Source organism: Theropithecus gelada, chromosome 7a, assembly GCF_003255815.1.
Source record: "Theropithecus gelada isolate Dixy chromosome 7a, Tgel_1.0, whole genome shotgun sequence".
Taxonomy (NCBI): domain Eukaryota; kingdom Metazoa; phylum Chordata; class Mammalia; order Primates; family Cercopithecidae; genus Theropithecus; species Theropithecus gelada.
In genome coordinates this window covers 11,391,552-11,406,393 of record NC_037674.1, presented here as the reverse complement: position 1 = coordinate 11,406,393, position 14,842 = coordinate 11,391,552, and the positions used below count along the sequence as shown (strand labels likewise).

General features: G+C 38.5%; 1 long non-coding RNA gene across 1 annotated transcript; it reads right to left on the bottom strand.

Annotated features, from left to right (window-relative positions):
• Nucleotides 1-5,427: 5,427 nt before the first annotated feature.
• Nucleotides 5,428-7,735, bottom strand: LOC112627913. Its single transcript, XR_003120244.1, has 2 exons — nt 7,457-7,735; nt 5,428-5,859 (listed from the first exon to the last, which is right to left on the bottom strand). It is a non-coding gene; the product is annotated as an uncharacterized LOC112627913 (long non-coding RNA).
• Nucleotides 7,736-14,842: the final 7,107 nt, after the last annotated feature.

Sequence of the window (14,842 nt, the reverse complement as noted above, 5' to 3'; positions counted from 1 at the left end):
ATATTTCTTCCCCTAGCAGCTACTGTTTCCTGTTTCTGAGCCCTTTGCCTGCCCTGCTTAAGAAATTGGCATATGTCTCAAGGAGAGAAATAGCAAGTAGCATGTTGGGGTCACCTCCGAGAATTTCTCCCTCTGCAGGATTTTGGTCCCTCAAAGTTATGAAGTTCGCAGAAACTCTCTGATGACTACAAGCAGATGTTTTTCATATTTTACCCACACTTTGTAGTTACTAGCCAGAGTAGAACTACATTAACTTTAGCAATCACAGATTTTTGTGTTGTTTCTTTCTACTACAAAATGAAGTTTTCTCTAGTAAGAAAGCCTATGATGTTGGAAGAAAAAATATAAGCATGTTGAATGATTTTGTAAAACAAGTTTATGGAGTACCACATTAGTGTCCCAGTGCAGTACTGGACTCTAAAGATATATAGAGTAACAGCACTACCTTTGTCCTTAAAGACTTCCCAGTCCATTTGAGTGGTAAGCAAATAAACATATGATGTGTATAGTGTGTTAAATGCTATCATAGACATGTGAATAAGATTCTCCAATGAGCAGAGGAAAAGGAGATCTATATAGTGAGGCAGTCGAGAAGGGAAACAAAACAAATCCTGCCATTATGGCACTTTCTGATTTTCTCCATTTAAAAGGTCTCTACTGCTACACAGGATCAAAGGGCACATCTCCCCAGGTATCACAGAGGTAGGTCAAAGTACTTTTAGCTCTTTATTGTCCACTACATATTAGTTACGAAAACACTGTAGAAAAGAATTGAATGTAACCTATATATCAGCTGGGACCTTCTTGCCCTTTGGATTTCAGGGTATAATTGGCCCAGACTCTAGACAATTCCACAGCCTGTGATAGCTGCTAATTTTTGAAATTTACAATCTCAGCATCCCCAGGACTTCTGCCTCCTACAACCTTGTACTATCTTTAGTTTTACTCTAAGTATGATGCATCAGTTTGGAATCTTCATGCTTTAAGGGATAAAAATTCCAACTCAAACTCAATAAAGGGATTAAACATTAAAGGAGCTTTACTGACTTACCTAACTGGAAAATGAAATTGTCGGATAAGGATTGGTTAACTCAAGGTCACATCATTGTTATCTCTGAGTTCTACTGTTCACACCGTAAGCTTCATCTAAGGTTGGCTCCCTTGTGGCCATAGGATGCAACCAAGGCTGCATTTTTCTTCATTCAAGTCTATATGGGAGAAGGTTTTCCTCTCAAATTTCCAGCAAAATTTCTAAATTGGATCTTTGTACAGGTAAAGTTATACCCACCACTGAAACTATGGCTGTGGACAGGAAAACAACATATTAGGTGGGTGGGGCTATCTTTCCTCAAGTGCAAGAACTGCGATTGAAGGAGCAGACCTCCATATGAAAATCTGGGTATCATCAAGAAAGGAGGGCAAGACATAAATGCTTTGTACATAACCAAGAATATCCACTACATCCATCTAGACATAAAAGTGGCTTCCGGTTGGAGTTCCTTCCAAACAATCTACCCTCACACAGAGCTCTAATGAAAATTGTAGGTTTTGTCAAAGTTTATCTAAGCAACACAGAGGTATTGGTGTAATATGCATATTACAATGCATATCTTATAACAAAATTCCATCTCAGTTATGATTGCCTCCTTATGCCAGTATTTTTATCAACCCTCCCTTATCTAGTATTATATCACGCAAACTTCCTAAAGAAAATACCTAGGTCTTCTGACTCCTTTTTCTTTGTGGGAAGCCTCTATACTAGGTAGCAAAGAACTTAAGGTGAGGGGTAGGGAGTGTGCAGAAACTTCTACCTTAACACTTATTTATACACCTCTCAAAGGTAATGGTGTCCTTGAAAGGAGTTAGTGGAGAATAAATATGTCTCCGTCTTATTACATTATAAGGTACCTCTTTTTTAAAAGTGCATATTTGCACACAGTAACTTATGATATAGTTTGGATTTGTGTCCCTGCACAAATCTCATGTCAAACTGGAGGAGGGGCCTTCTGGGGGGTGATTGGATCATGGGGGTGGATTTCCCCATTGCTGTTCTCATGATAGTGAATTCTTTCTCATGAGATCTGATGGTTTCAAAGTATGTGGCACTTCTCCCTTTGCTCTCTGTCCTGCCACCATGTGAAGAAGCTTCTTGCTTCCCCTTTACCTTCTGCCATGATTGTAAGTTTCCTGAGGCCTCCCAGTCATGCTTCCTGTACAGCTTGTGGAACTTTGAGTCAATTAAACCTCTTTTCTTCATAAATTAACCAGTCTCAGGTAGTTCTTTACAGCAAGTGAAAATGGGCTAATACAACTTGTATGCAAATATATAGCATTCCTCATAACTAAGAAGTGAAAACATTCCAAATGTTTATCTACTGGTAAAAGAAAAAACAAAATGTGATATATCAGTGCAATGGAATACTACTTAGCAACAAACAGGAACAACTACTGATATGTGCTGCAATGTGAATGAACCTCAAAGACATCAAGCTAAGTGAAAGAAACCAGATGAAAAACTCCATATGCTTTAATTATTCTATTTATCCTAAATGCCCAGAAAAACAAAGCAATCCTCATGGAGACAGAATGCAAATTATTGGTTGCCTTGGTCTAGGATGGGAATAGGGATAGATGGCAAGTGGATATGCGGGATCTTTTGGAGGTGATAAAATGTTCTAAAATTGGGTTAAAATGATAGTTGCACAATTCCATAAACTTACTAAAATTATTCCATTCTTAAGATGGGTACATAATGATGCATTGACAAGGATTTTAGGAAAAAAATAGTAGATATGAACATGCTTTGGTAACTGAAAAGTGTGTGAAGTGAACATGTGTCACTTACAGGTGAAAACATTACTAGCCAGACTGTGAGCCATTTTCTCTTTTCCCTGACTCAGTGGTCATGGGAATAAGTATAACACCAGTGCTTCCATCAGCCTGGGTGTCTTTGTGACTACAATGAGCAGAGCCACCATACCGACCTGCACTGAACATGTGATGTGGTCATGAAACAAACTGTTGTTGGATAAAGCCATTGGAGAAAACAATACAAATGAAAAAAATACACATGCACAATTCGTGTGAGAGGTATTCATGACGTGACAGTGCTTTTCATGATAACCCAGATTTGTTTGTATCTCCAAACAGCCTAATGTTGAACATGGACTGGCTTTAGAGTATCATCTTATGTTACCAAATAATGAAGGCTTTGGCAATTTTATGGATAGAAAAAAAAAGAGTATTTTGCGTCATATATACCACACAACCATGATATGAGCGAGTACATTTCACCTGCTTCCTTGAGTTTTCCAACCTCATAGTCTTGTCACAATAAGAGAGAGAAAGCCAAGAGATATTTCGAGCTTCTAAAAATAATTAAAATCTCAAACAAGGTGCAAATGCAAGGTGTCCGTGTTTTATTCTAAAGTCAAAATTATGGATGCTACTTATTATTTAATGACTAATGCTTTGACACCCTCATTGCATAGCTGCAATTGAAAATATTAACACATTGCGATATTTATATTGGAGGCAAGCATTTTGGTTTTTATACTTTGTATTTAATTCATACAGCATTCTTTTCACTTATGGCTCCCTCTCTCCCCTGGCAAGGATAAACTCATGCACTGAACTTAGATCAGCTGTCAGAATCTGTGAGCTCTGAAAGGACCTTAAATTTGGCAGAATACCTTCCCCCTCACAAGAAATCTTCCAAATGAACAAGCTGGAGTCTGGGCTTTCCACTCCTCACAACCCAAATTTTTCAAGTCTGTAAACTCCTTCCTTCTCCATTCAGCTCTCAAGGGGAATTGCACTGATAAGGTTTCTGTTCATCAAAAGAATGGAATGGCAGTGGCTCTGCTATTCCCAGGACACCTCTGGCTGGAAAAGGGCGGCTTCTCCCCTGAGAAGCTATTATAAAGAACAGCTCTCCAGCTCCCATCAGGAATATATCACTCCACTTCAGTTATTGTTCCTGTGGATTCCTTTTCCTCCTCTCCCTCCACCCCCTGCACCCTCAAGCAGTTTTTAAAACCCATTACCTAGGGAATTTCAAATTGTATCTGACCTATTGATTCCAAAAGATGGCCGTGCTCAATGGGTATTCAATACAGTATACAACCTGGAGCCCAGAAAAAGGCAACTCGCTGATGAAAGAAGGACAGAACATTAAACCACAATCTGGAATTTTTAGGGAAAGGAAAGAAATATTTTTTAAGTGTTCTGACTTGGGGCGAGGAAATGAGATGATGTATATGAAGAACCTTTGTAAAGCATAAAACATTATGCAGATATGATAGTGTTTTTATTAATAATTTTTAAATATAATCTCAATTAGTTCACGGCTACATCTCATGCATCTATTTCATCCAAATATCTATTCTAGATTTTAAGATGCTCTGTTGCTGGCTTATAGCTATAATCAGAGGATATTTGCAAAGGAAGAGGGTACTATACCGAAACCTGTCAGCTCTCACACTTTTGCAGTGCCTGAAAAAGGCTTTGTGGAAGGTAGCAGGAACACCTCAGAAGCAAACACTACTTAGACCACACTGTGAAGTCTGCAGGAAAGCTGCACCCCTTTCACTTTGCACTGGATATGAGTGTCCGGTCTAAAATAACTGCTATGCCATGATCCAAAGTATTGGATAATATAATTCTGTGTAATTCAACCAAATCTTTATTTCATGCTAACCTGTGACCTAATCGCTATGTTAGTCTGTCTGGGGATATTAAAAATATGTAAGACATGTCTCACAACCTCATGGAGTTAAGCATATACTTGAAGGAACTTACAATTAATTGAATTGGTTAAAAGGTGGGGTGGGGGGTGTTACAAATTTACCCGATTTATTTTTCCGTTTATTTCCTTTAACATATTAGCTTGGACAGTCAACAATTGTCATAGTTTGGAGGAAATGTGAATACATACAAGTAAAATGGAGACACCAGCTTTTATACTGTGCCTCAAGCAACAAAACCTTTTTCTCTGTTCTGCAAAATCAGTGTGGAGACACACAGGATTAGATATATAATGTGTGGCCACTCTCCAGTAACCACTATTGAACTTCAAAACGAGTTTAGTCATTAGCTTTGACAAATGAGAAGCCTGTTATTGATTTTTACACATGTCTATCATGGGATCTATTTAAAAAGAAAAGTCAATTCTAAGAAAGATTATGTTAATCTTATTGGTTTGATTTAATAATTGGAGGAGGCAGAGCAGGGACTGAAAAAGAGAGGCCCAGAAATTGGCAATATCTGTATCATTTTCTTAAATCAATTCGAAAAACCATTCGGAAAAAAAAAATCAAGTCTATCTGTCTTTTCTAAGAAAACTAAGAATATATCGATAAGTCAATTCCAGACAATGTTAACCAACAGCTTGAGAAGTTCACGAATAAAGGACATTGACAGGAGGGATACAATTACTAATTTATTTGTCTTTTTATGGTTCAGTTAAGAGTATCTTAGGTAGTCTAGCACATGGCAGCCCGGCAAACTTCACAGGGTAGCTGTCAGAATTTTGACTGATGTACAAGAGCTCCTTGCTCATGTTTGCCCTTCCTTTCAGTGGAGTGCTCACAGGTAAGACAGCTGGTTGGTAATTTTTATTTAATGCTCCCAGGATCTGTGGCTACACTTTTATTGAAAGTTCTGACAATAAAATTCCACTCCCTGAAATTTCCAAGGTTTCTGCTGTGAGCACTTCTCCACTTAAACAAGATCTTCCTCTGGGATTAGACAACTCTTGAGGGTCTTTTCTGATGCCTTCTGATCTTGGAGACAGCTGTTTAGTATGTTGGATATGGTTTTATTTTGTTTTGTTTTTTGTTAGCTTTACTGGAAAGGCATCTAAAAGAAAAACAAAACAGAAGGAATTAGCAGTGCAAAGGCACATCAGGGCTTAAGGGAAGCCTTCGTAATTCCGAATTGGCAAATGCCAACTTGAACCCAGTTTAACAATTTTTAACCTTTTCTCCAATCCCTCTGTTCCTCAGCTTCAGTCCAATCCACTCAATTAAATGAAACTGCTCATTCCATACTAGTCCTGGATGTCAGTTCTAGAAATTTACTTTATTTTTTGAAACATTGAAAAAGGTTTTAGACTAGAAGACTCAAACAGGCTTGAGTCCTGGACTATTTGCTGTTGGATCAGAAGCCTTAAATTATACAGGAATTACAGACCAGTGTTCACACCATTTTAAATGCTTGAACAGATGTTTGAAAAAAAGTAAGTTGCAATATGGCCATAAAACACCTTAATATACTAAGGGCAACTGCCTAGTATACTTCATCTTTACTCCATCATACAACGTGATATTCAGAGATGTATTATTGTATTTCAAAGTTCATGATCAAAGCTATCACAATTTGGTTACCAGTGTGAAACCCAAAACTTGACCTGTATTTTCACACAGAAAGTTGGAATTGCTAGGGAATAAGGCTTGATTGGTAAATCTTTTGAAGGCACGTTTTAACAGTTATTAGAGATAATTATTTTCTCCTAAGGCAGTAGTCATGTGGTACACTCTCATTGTAATCCTATAACCTCTTATATTTGTGTAATTTCAACATTTTGGAATACTATCCCTCACAGCATAATTATTATTTCCAAATAGAAAGGATACTTTCTCACAACATTAAAATGTAGGAAGAACATAAACTCAGAGTAAGTGTGGTCCTTCAAATTGAATATTTAGCTTTATCAAATAACTAATTTCATTGTTGTATTGGTAAAGATAAACTTGATTATGCCACAGAAAAAAAAAATCTAAAACTTCAGGGCTTATAAAACAACAAAAGGCATTCTTTGTTCAAGTCACATGTACACTGTTTTTTTGTTTGTTTGTTTGTTTTTTGAGGGATTGATACGTCCTCCCACAAGGATGTGAAGCCTGAAAAAGTAAAAGAGCAAGGCAGCCCACACACTGAAACTTAGTATTTCTCCATGGAAGGAACACATATCACCTCCACCCACGTTTATAGTCCAAAGCGAACCACATGACTTAGCTCTAGTTCCACAGGGCAGGAGCTTATAAAACTCTTGCACTGAGTGGCTCTGGATATTAGTGGACATTACCTAGTCACATTTTTCCTTTTGAAAATGAAGAAGCCCCAGTGATTTTCCATCTCTGCCTCCTAAGTGGCTGTTACACCAATTGGCCAATAGTAGAAGTTACTACTTGAATTAGGTTTCAAACCCATGTTTTCTGACCTCCAATTCATGTTCCTTCCCATAGCAAAACCTATCCCAGTAGTGCTGTCATTCTTTTAAACGAGTGCAAAGATAAAGATAAAAAGTATATTTATAAAGAAGTCAGAATCCAAGGAGTGCTCCCACATCTTTATCTTTTTTTGTTTCAGAACCATCCCCTGAGGTAATTATGTCAAGTGTTTTACCCTGACTTTGGATTTAAGGAAACTAAGGTTTAGCAAGAAAGCGGCTTACCTAAGATCCTATAATAATTGGTAGAGCAAGACTCCTGTCTGAATCCCCGAATCCTGTTGTGTGGGGAGTCCTGGTGTTTGCCAGCCATCTGGGTGCAGGCCCTGGAGTGAGCAATGCACCTTTCAGATCTACTACCCTGCATCTGTTTCAGGTTTGCTTGTCTTCAAACTTTTTTGTTGTGAACTTCTTTTCAATCCTTTGCCCTGACTTTTCTCTCACCACAGTGGGGAAATACTAAAGCTCGTATCAAACTAGAGATGCGCAACACATGTTTTCCTTATGGTGCGAGCTCATGGCGTCACTATAAGCCAAGGCAAAACAAACTCAGAAGCTGCTTATAGAAGGAATGTCCCACACATCGTTTGATTTCAAGCTTTTTGTGAAACTTACTAAAATTAGGGTCTAAAATATTATTTCTGACAATTACATTGATTTTTCATGTTTTTAAAATTCTTTATTATTATTTTTTTTATTGGTGGAGACTTTTTTCCTTTTATTTTAAGTTCTGGGATACATGTGCTGAACGTGCAGGTTTGTTACATAGGTATACATGTGCCATGGTGGTTTTCTGCACCTATCAACCTGTCATCTAGGTTTTAAGCCCAGCATGCATTATTTGTCCTAATGCTGTCCCTCCCTTTCTACCCCCCAACGCCCGACAGGCCCCGGTGTATTTCCTTCCTTGTGTTCTTTGATTTTTTAATCATAATCATAAAGGCTCCTCACCCTCCTTGTTTCTGTCTTATATTAATAAGTTTATTGGCTGAGTAACATCCAAACTTATCCCACTTTTACTGAGAGGCACTGGGATACTGATTGTAAAGCATAGGCAAAAATAATTCACTTCTCCTTTCCAAATTTCCACTGATATTCAGTTATGTCTACATGCTACCAAAAGGTTGTCTTTTTTGTCAGCCTATCAAATGCTCCCTGAGATTCTGCTACAGAATACAAACAAGTTTTTGGATCTTCAGAGAGAATGTTTACGTGACCTTGCCCCAAAAGTATACGATGATCAGATAGACATATTAGAAGTAAGCCTACATATTTTTATATTTTTCTTGTAGATACAAAAGTATCTAATATTTTCTTAGAAAGTTATTTTACCCTGATAGGAATGTGGTTGTTTTAGGTCTTGAAGGATTATTGGTTACCCTGTGGTTTCTGTGAAGTCCAGATGTTTTCAAGATGGTGTTACGTGTGAAAATCATACATTTAGAAAGACTCGAGCTCTTAGACATTCCCTGGAGGTAAATAAGTTTAACACTTTGAGGTTCAAATGAGAATACAGATATTTACATATGATTTTGCAAAAGGTATCATTTTAGTTATGTTTATAATCTCTGTAGAGTTATTTTAATATGTTAATAGTGCACAAATTAAAATGTAATTAAGTAATGTGATAATCAAGATGTTAATTTATTCAATGAAAATTGAAATGATTTCAGTCAAAGTTGATTTTATTTTTAAGAATATTTTGAAGTCATCAGTGTTTTGGAAAATAGAAAATTCACCTTAATGTGAGTTAAAATTACTGTTTCTTTCTTAACTGTAAAATGGTATAACAGTGTCTCTCAAACCAACTTGAAGATTAGGTACACTGTAGTTAATGCAGTGGTAATTCTGCTGACATTAGTTTAGAAATTTTTATAGATTAATATTCAGTTGTCATTAATATTCAACAAATCCAGTAACACTTTCTCATTTATTGAACTTGACTTTTCTAGCATGTCTGACACAGTTTACCATCCATTTCTTCTTAAACATTTCTCTTTTTTTTTTTTTTTGAGACACAGTCTCACTCTGTCGCCCAGCCTGGCCTGGAGTGCAGTGGTGCAATATCGGCTCCCTGCAACCTCCTTCTCCGGGTTTCAAGTGATTCTCCTGCCTCAGCCTCTTAAGTAGCTAGGACTATAGGCATGCGCCACTACGCCTGGCTAACTTTTTTGTATTTTTAGTAGAGACAGAGTTCCACCATGTTGGCCAGACTGGTCTCAAACTCCTGACCTCAGGTGATCCGCCCGTCTCAGTCTCCCAAAGTGCTGGGATTACAGGCGTGAGCCACCATGGACGGCCAAACATTTCTCTTACACAAGCTTCGCAAAACTGAACTAGGCTACTTTTGCTCTTATAACTCACATCCCTGATTGCTCTTTATTTTCTCCTCAGATTTCTCTTCCTTCCTCGCATAACATACACATAATGAATTTTTCAAGTCTGATTTTCTTTCTACAATGTCTTCGTTTTTTCAAACTTTAAGTCCAGGGGTATATGTGCAGGATGTGCAAGTTTGTTACATAGGTAAATGTGTGCCAGGGTGGTTTGCTGCACAGATCATCCTATCACCCAGATATTAAACCCAGCATCTGTTAGCTATTCTTCCTGATGTTCTTCCTTCTCCCACCCTCCCCCGACCCTCTGATAGGTCCAGTGTATGTTGTTCCCCTCAATGTGTCCATGTGTTCTCATCGTTCAGCTCCCAATTATATGTGAGAACACACATTATTTGGTTCTCTGTTCCTGTGTTAGTTTGCTGAGGATAATGGCTTCCAGCTTCACCCATGTCCCTGCAAAGGACATGATCTCATGCCTTTTTATGGCTGCATAGTATTCCATGGTGTATATGCACCACATTTTCTTTATCCAGTTTATCACTGATGGGCATTTGGGCTAGTTCCATGTCTTTGCTATTGTGAACAGTGCTGCAATAGACCTGTGTGCACGCATCTTTATAATAGAAGAGTTTATATTCCTTTGGGTATATACCCAGCAATGGGATTGCTGGGTTGAATGGTATTTCAGCCTCAAGGTCTTTGAGGAATTGCCACACTGTCTTCCACAATGGCTAAACTAATTTACACACCCACCAACAGTGTAAAAGCATTCCTTTTTCTCTATAACCTCACCAGCATCTGTTGTTTTCTGACTTTTTAATAATAGTCACTTTGACTGGTGTGAATGGGATCTAATTAAACTAAAGAGCTCCTGCACAGCCAAATAAACTATTATCAGAGTAAACAGACAACCTGCAGAATGGAAGAAAATTTTTGCAATCTGTCCATCTGACAAAAATGCTAATATCCAGCATCTATAAGGAACATAAACAAATTTACAAGAACAAAACAAACAATCCCACTAAAAAGTGGGCAAAGGACATAAACAGACACTTCTCAAAAGAAGACATACATGCTGCCAACAAACATATGGGAAAAAGCTCAACATCACTGAGCATTAGAGAAATGCAAATCTTCAACATCTTAGTATTTAGGTGCTCTATGGCAGTGATTATCTTCAGTTCCAAATGTGCTATTTCTGCTGGACATTCTTGTAAAAGTTGTCTGAACTTTAAATGTAACATTCCAAATACAATTTTTATTGCCTCTCCCACTACCAAATGTAAAAGCAAAAGCTCCCACAGATATTCACATATTCTGCCAGTGGTATTGCTAGTCACCTAGTTATCCAGGCTGGAAATCTTAGCCCTCAATTTTACAAACGTCTCGCTAGGAAAGTATTCTCCCTCTAAGTTGTTAAATTTAGTGTTCTAACTATAAACCATCACTTGAATTTATTTCCTTCTTCCTACTTTTTCTGCAAATTCATGTTCTCCATTAACTTGGACTGTTGAATAGACCCCTAACCAATCTCCCTGCTTCTAGTCTTTCACTTGGCCAGTCCATCCATCATACCACTTCTACACCGACCATCTCCTCACTCCATCCTTCTGCTTGGGAAAACCAAACAAGAAAACAAATGCTTCCTACTACCTGGACAACAAAGCCCCAGATTCCTAACCTCACTTTATTGATCTACCTTTTCTCTCGTCTTCATCTATTCCTTCTTTCTCTAACCTATTTTTTAATCTGTATCTGCTACTATTCTTATGCCTACGATCTGTTTTTATCAATAAAAATTACCCCATATTTTCTGACTGTAACTTGCAATTCCCTACCTTACAGCTTTGACGAGTTTGTGTGCCAGAAATAGCACAGAGTAGGGGCAGATTGGACCACTTTCTTACCCCTGTCAGCTGGCCAGTTTGTCCCCCTAAATACATAAAAGCCAGGTGAAAACGGAGGACCGTTGGGAGGCCGAGGCGGGCGGATCACGAAGTCAGGAGATAGAGACCATCCTGGCTAACACGGTGAAACCTCTTCTCTACCAAAAATAACAAAAATTAACCGGGTGTGGTGGTGGACCCCTGTAGTCCCAGCTACTCGGGAGGCTGAGGCAGGAGAATGGCCTGAACCTGGGAGGCGGAGCTTGCAGTGAGCCGAGATCACGCCACTGCACTCCAGCCTGGGCGACAGAGCGAGACTCCGTCTCAAAAAAACCAAACAAAACAAATCAACAACAAAAAACGGAGGACAGGTATTGAAAATACAACTTCAAGGAAAGGCTCTATCTTTGAAGCCCCTGACAATCACATTGTCATAGGTAAGTCTGCCTCATATGGATATATTTAAAGCAACCACTCTTTTGATACCTTCCTGTCCTATTCAGTCTGAACTCAAATTCTAACACATCTATTTAATTTTCTTTTATTCTTTAAATTTAAACAATGTCTCCAAGCACTTCTATAGCATTTTATTAACTTCTCTAAGGAGCTATTTTCCGTTATAGTATTGTATTGTTTTATGTACCTACCTTACAAATAAGGTGAGGAGAATCTTGATAACACTCATTTCTGTATACTGCATATAACCTAACAAAGGCATTCAAATATATGAACTACTTGCATCTGCTTAACTAAATTTTTTATAGTAGTAGGAGTCAAGCTAGATTCTCTCCATTTTTAATCTGGTCCATTATATTTGGTTTTTGTTCTGACATTATAAACAAATAATTATTTATATTTTCATTTCACAAATACATTGCATTGTGTCTACTATTTGACCTCTTCTCTACTGATCAAATTTATTTTGTTTTAAAGTCATTATATACTTCCTTAAACATCTTTATGGAGAAATCTATATACATACCTATCACATACATACATATTCATATGCACACACTTAAACATATGTATATCTAGATATACATCTGTGTTCTGACTACTAGGATTTTGTGAGATGATACATTTCTTGGAATCTATGACAATGACTTGTATGTTTAACTTTTTGTGTCCTGTCAGTACCTTGCTCAATGCTGGATACATAGTCAGTGCTTTATGTTTAGTATCCATTTTTAGTAAATTGTATTTTTTGAAAATTCAAAATATGGAGCACTGATCAGTCTTGTATATGTGTACATGAATTATAGCAATTTTTAATATCTGTATGTGGGAACCAAAAGCGGGATTGCTTTCCACTTCTCAATTACACATGATCTCCAAGTCACACATAAAGCAGGAAAAATTTTTAAATAACATTTGGGGGCAGCAATTTCCCCCCCCAAATCACACTGAGGAATCTGCACAATGCCATGCACAGCTATGAATTTAGAGTTATCCTAAAGCTGTCAAACATCTGCATCTTTCACATCTGGGGCAGCATCTGTTCTGTGTTGTTAGAAGAAAACAACAAAATTGGGGTAAATGCCGCAGCACAATATCAAATTCTACAAATCTAACAAATGTATTTATTTATCGTTGATCAAGTGGCCAAAAAGCGGTGTGAGGCCCATACTAAGATGCTTGATAATTGCATTTCTCAACTCCCTTTAGAAAACACTATACTCCAGACCTGGGAATAACAAGCTTTTGCATAACAGCACTGGGGCCTATAAATAAGAAACTCATTAAGCTACCTGGAGCAGGCCTGTACCCCAGCCCTGCGCTGGCTTGGGGAGCTTAATGAGGTGATAATGAGGAGAAAATGGTTTAGCTCCTTTTTGGCCTGGTTTGCGATGGGTAGCGACATCCCAGTGTTCAGTGAAACAGCCGCCATAGAGCCCAATTCATCATTCAGGGTGGGTCTATACCAGAGAAATAATTTGCTTCTAGGCCCCAAGTTATTTGGCTCTTCTGTCTATGGAAACAAAGCAAGCTATTCATTCACATTTGAAGGGACTGTCCGAATAACACCAATAAAGGGTGTTAAACTAGCTGGTCATTAGCATTTGAAGGGAATGGTCAAATAAGACCAACAAAGGGTGTTAAACCAACCCACATTATAGGTAGTGGGGTGGGAGCACTGTGCAATTCTAAGTGGATTAATGCCAGCATTATATTCTCACTATAAGCTTGGCCTCCTTACTAAGGTTTTATATTCATTGAAGGCTGGACCAAACCTTGGCCAAGCTCTCCCCTTCCTTTTCCCTACAAAAACAAAACAAACAAACAAACAAACAAAAAACCCCAAAAAACTAAAGCAGTGAGCTGGGGTTAAGAGTATAACGTTTAGATTATTAGAGAACAGAAGAGATCAGATCACCAATCTGTTGGGCATCCAAGCCACAGTGCCAAATTCAGTAGGATGTTCTATGGCGGTCCCCAGGAGGGGATCAGGAGAATAGATTGGTAACCAGTTTTATTTGAATTGAGCTTTTCTCAGTTAAACTAATTGATCTTGCTGCTAACCCCTCTCCAACTGAAGGAAAAACAAAAGGAAAAGGTGAAATCAGAATTTCAAGAGGAAAATGCCTCAATGATCATTCAGTCCAATGTTTCAACCCAAACAGAAATCCTTCAATAATAACCCTCAGGGAAGGACCTTCATCCTCTAGATGAAAGCAACCTAGGAAACTCAGAAAAAGCATACTTCTGGGCTACAGTCAAGGATGCAATCCCTACTATGGGCATTACTACTGTTCTACCAGGGGAGGAGAGCTACATGGTACCCGTGTGCAGCACAACCCAGGAATTCTACTTACATTCTTTCTTCCTTTTTTTGAGACGGGGTCTTGCTCTGTTACCCGGGCCAGAGTGCAGTGGCGCAATCTTGCCTCACTGCAAACTCTGCCTCCTGGGTTCAAGCCATTCTCCTGCCTCAGCCTCCCGAGTAGCTAGGGTTACAGACACCTGCCAATGCACCTGACTAATTTTTGTATTTTTAGTAGAGACGGGATTTCACCATGCTGGTCAGGCTGGTCTCCAACTCCTCCTGACCTCAAGTGATCTGCCCACCTTGGCCTCCCAAAGTGCTGGGATTATAGGCGTGAGCCACTGCACCTGCTCTCTACTTACGTTATTTCATTCTGCAAACACTTTTGTGGGGTACACAATAAAAAGCCTCGTTTTGTAGATAGGAAAATGGCAGTGAAGAGAGATTCAATTGCTTATCCTGCCCAATGCAGCTAGGAAGTGCTGGAGCCAAAATTCACACGCAGAGAATACGGCTTTCTATAACACACAGATTGGGACCCAGGGAACCAATACACTCAGCTGAGAGGAGATGGTGAAAACGAAAAGGTAACTTTCTAGTAGACATTCCAAGTAAATCATGG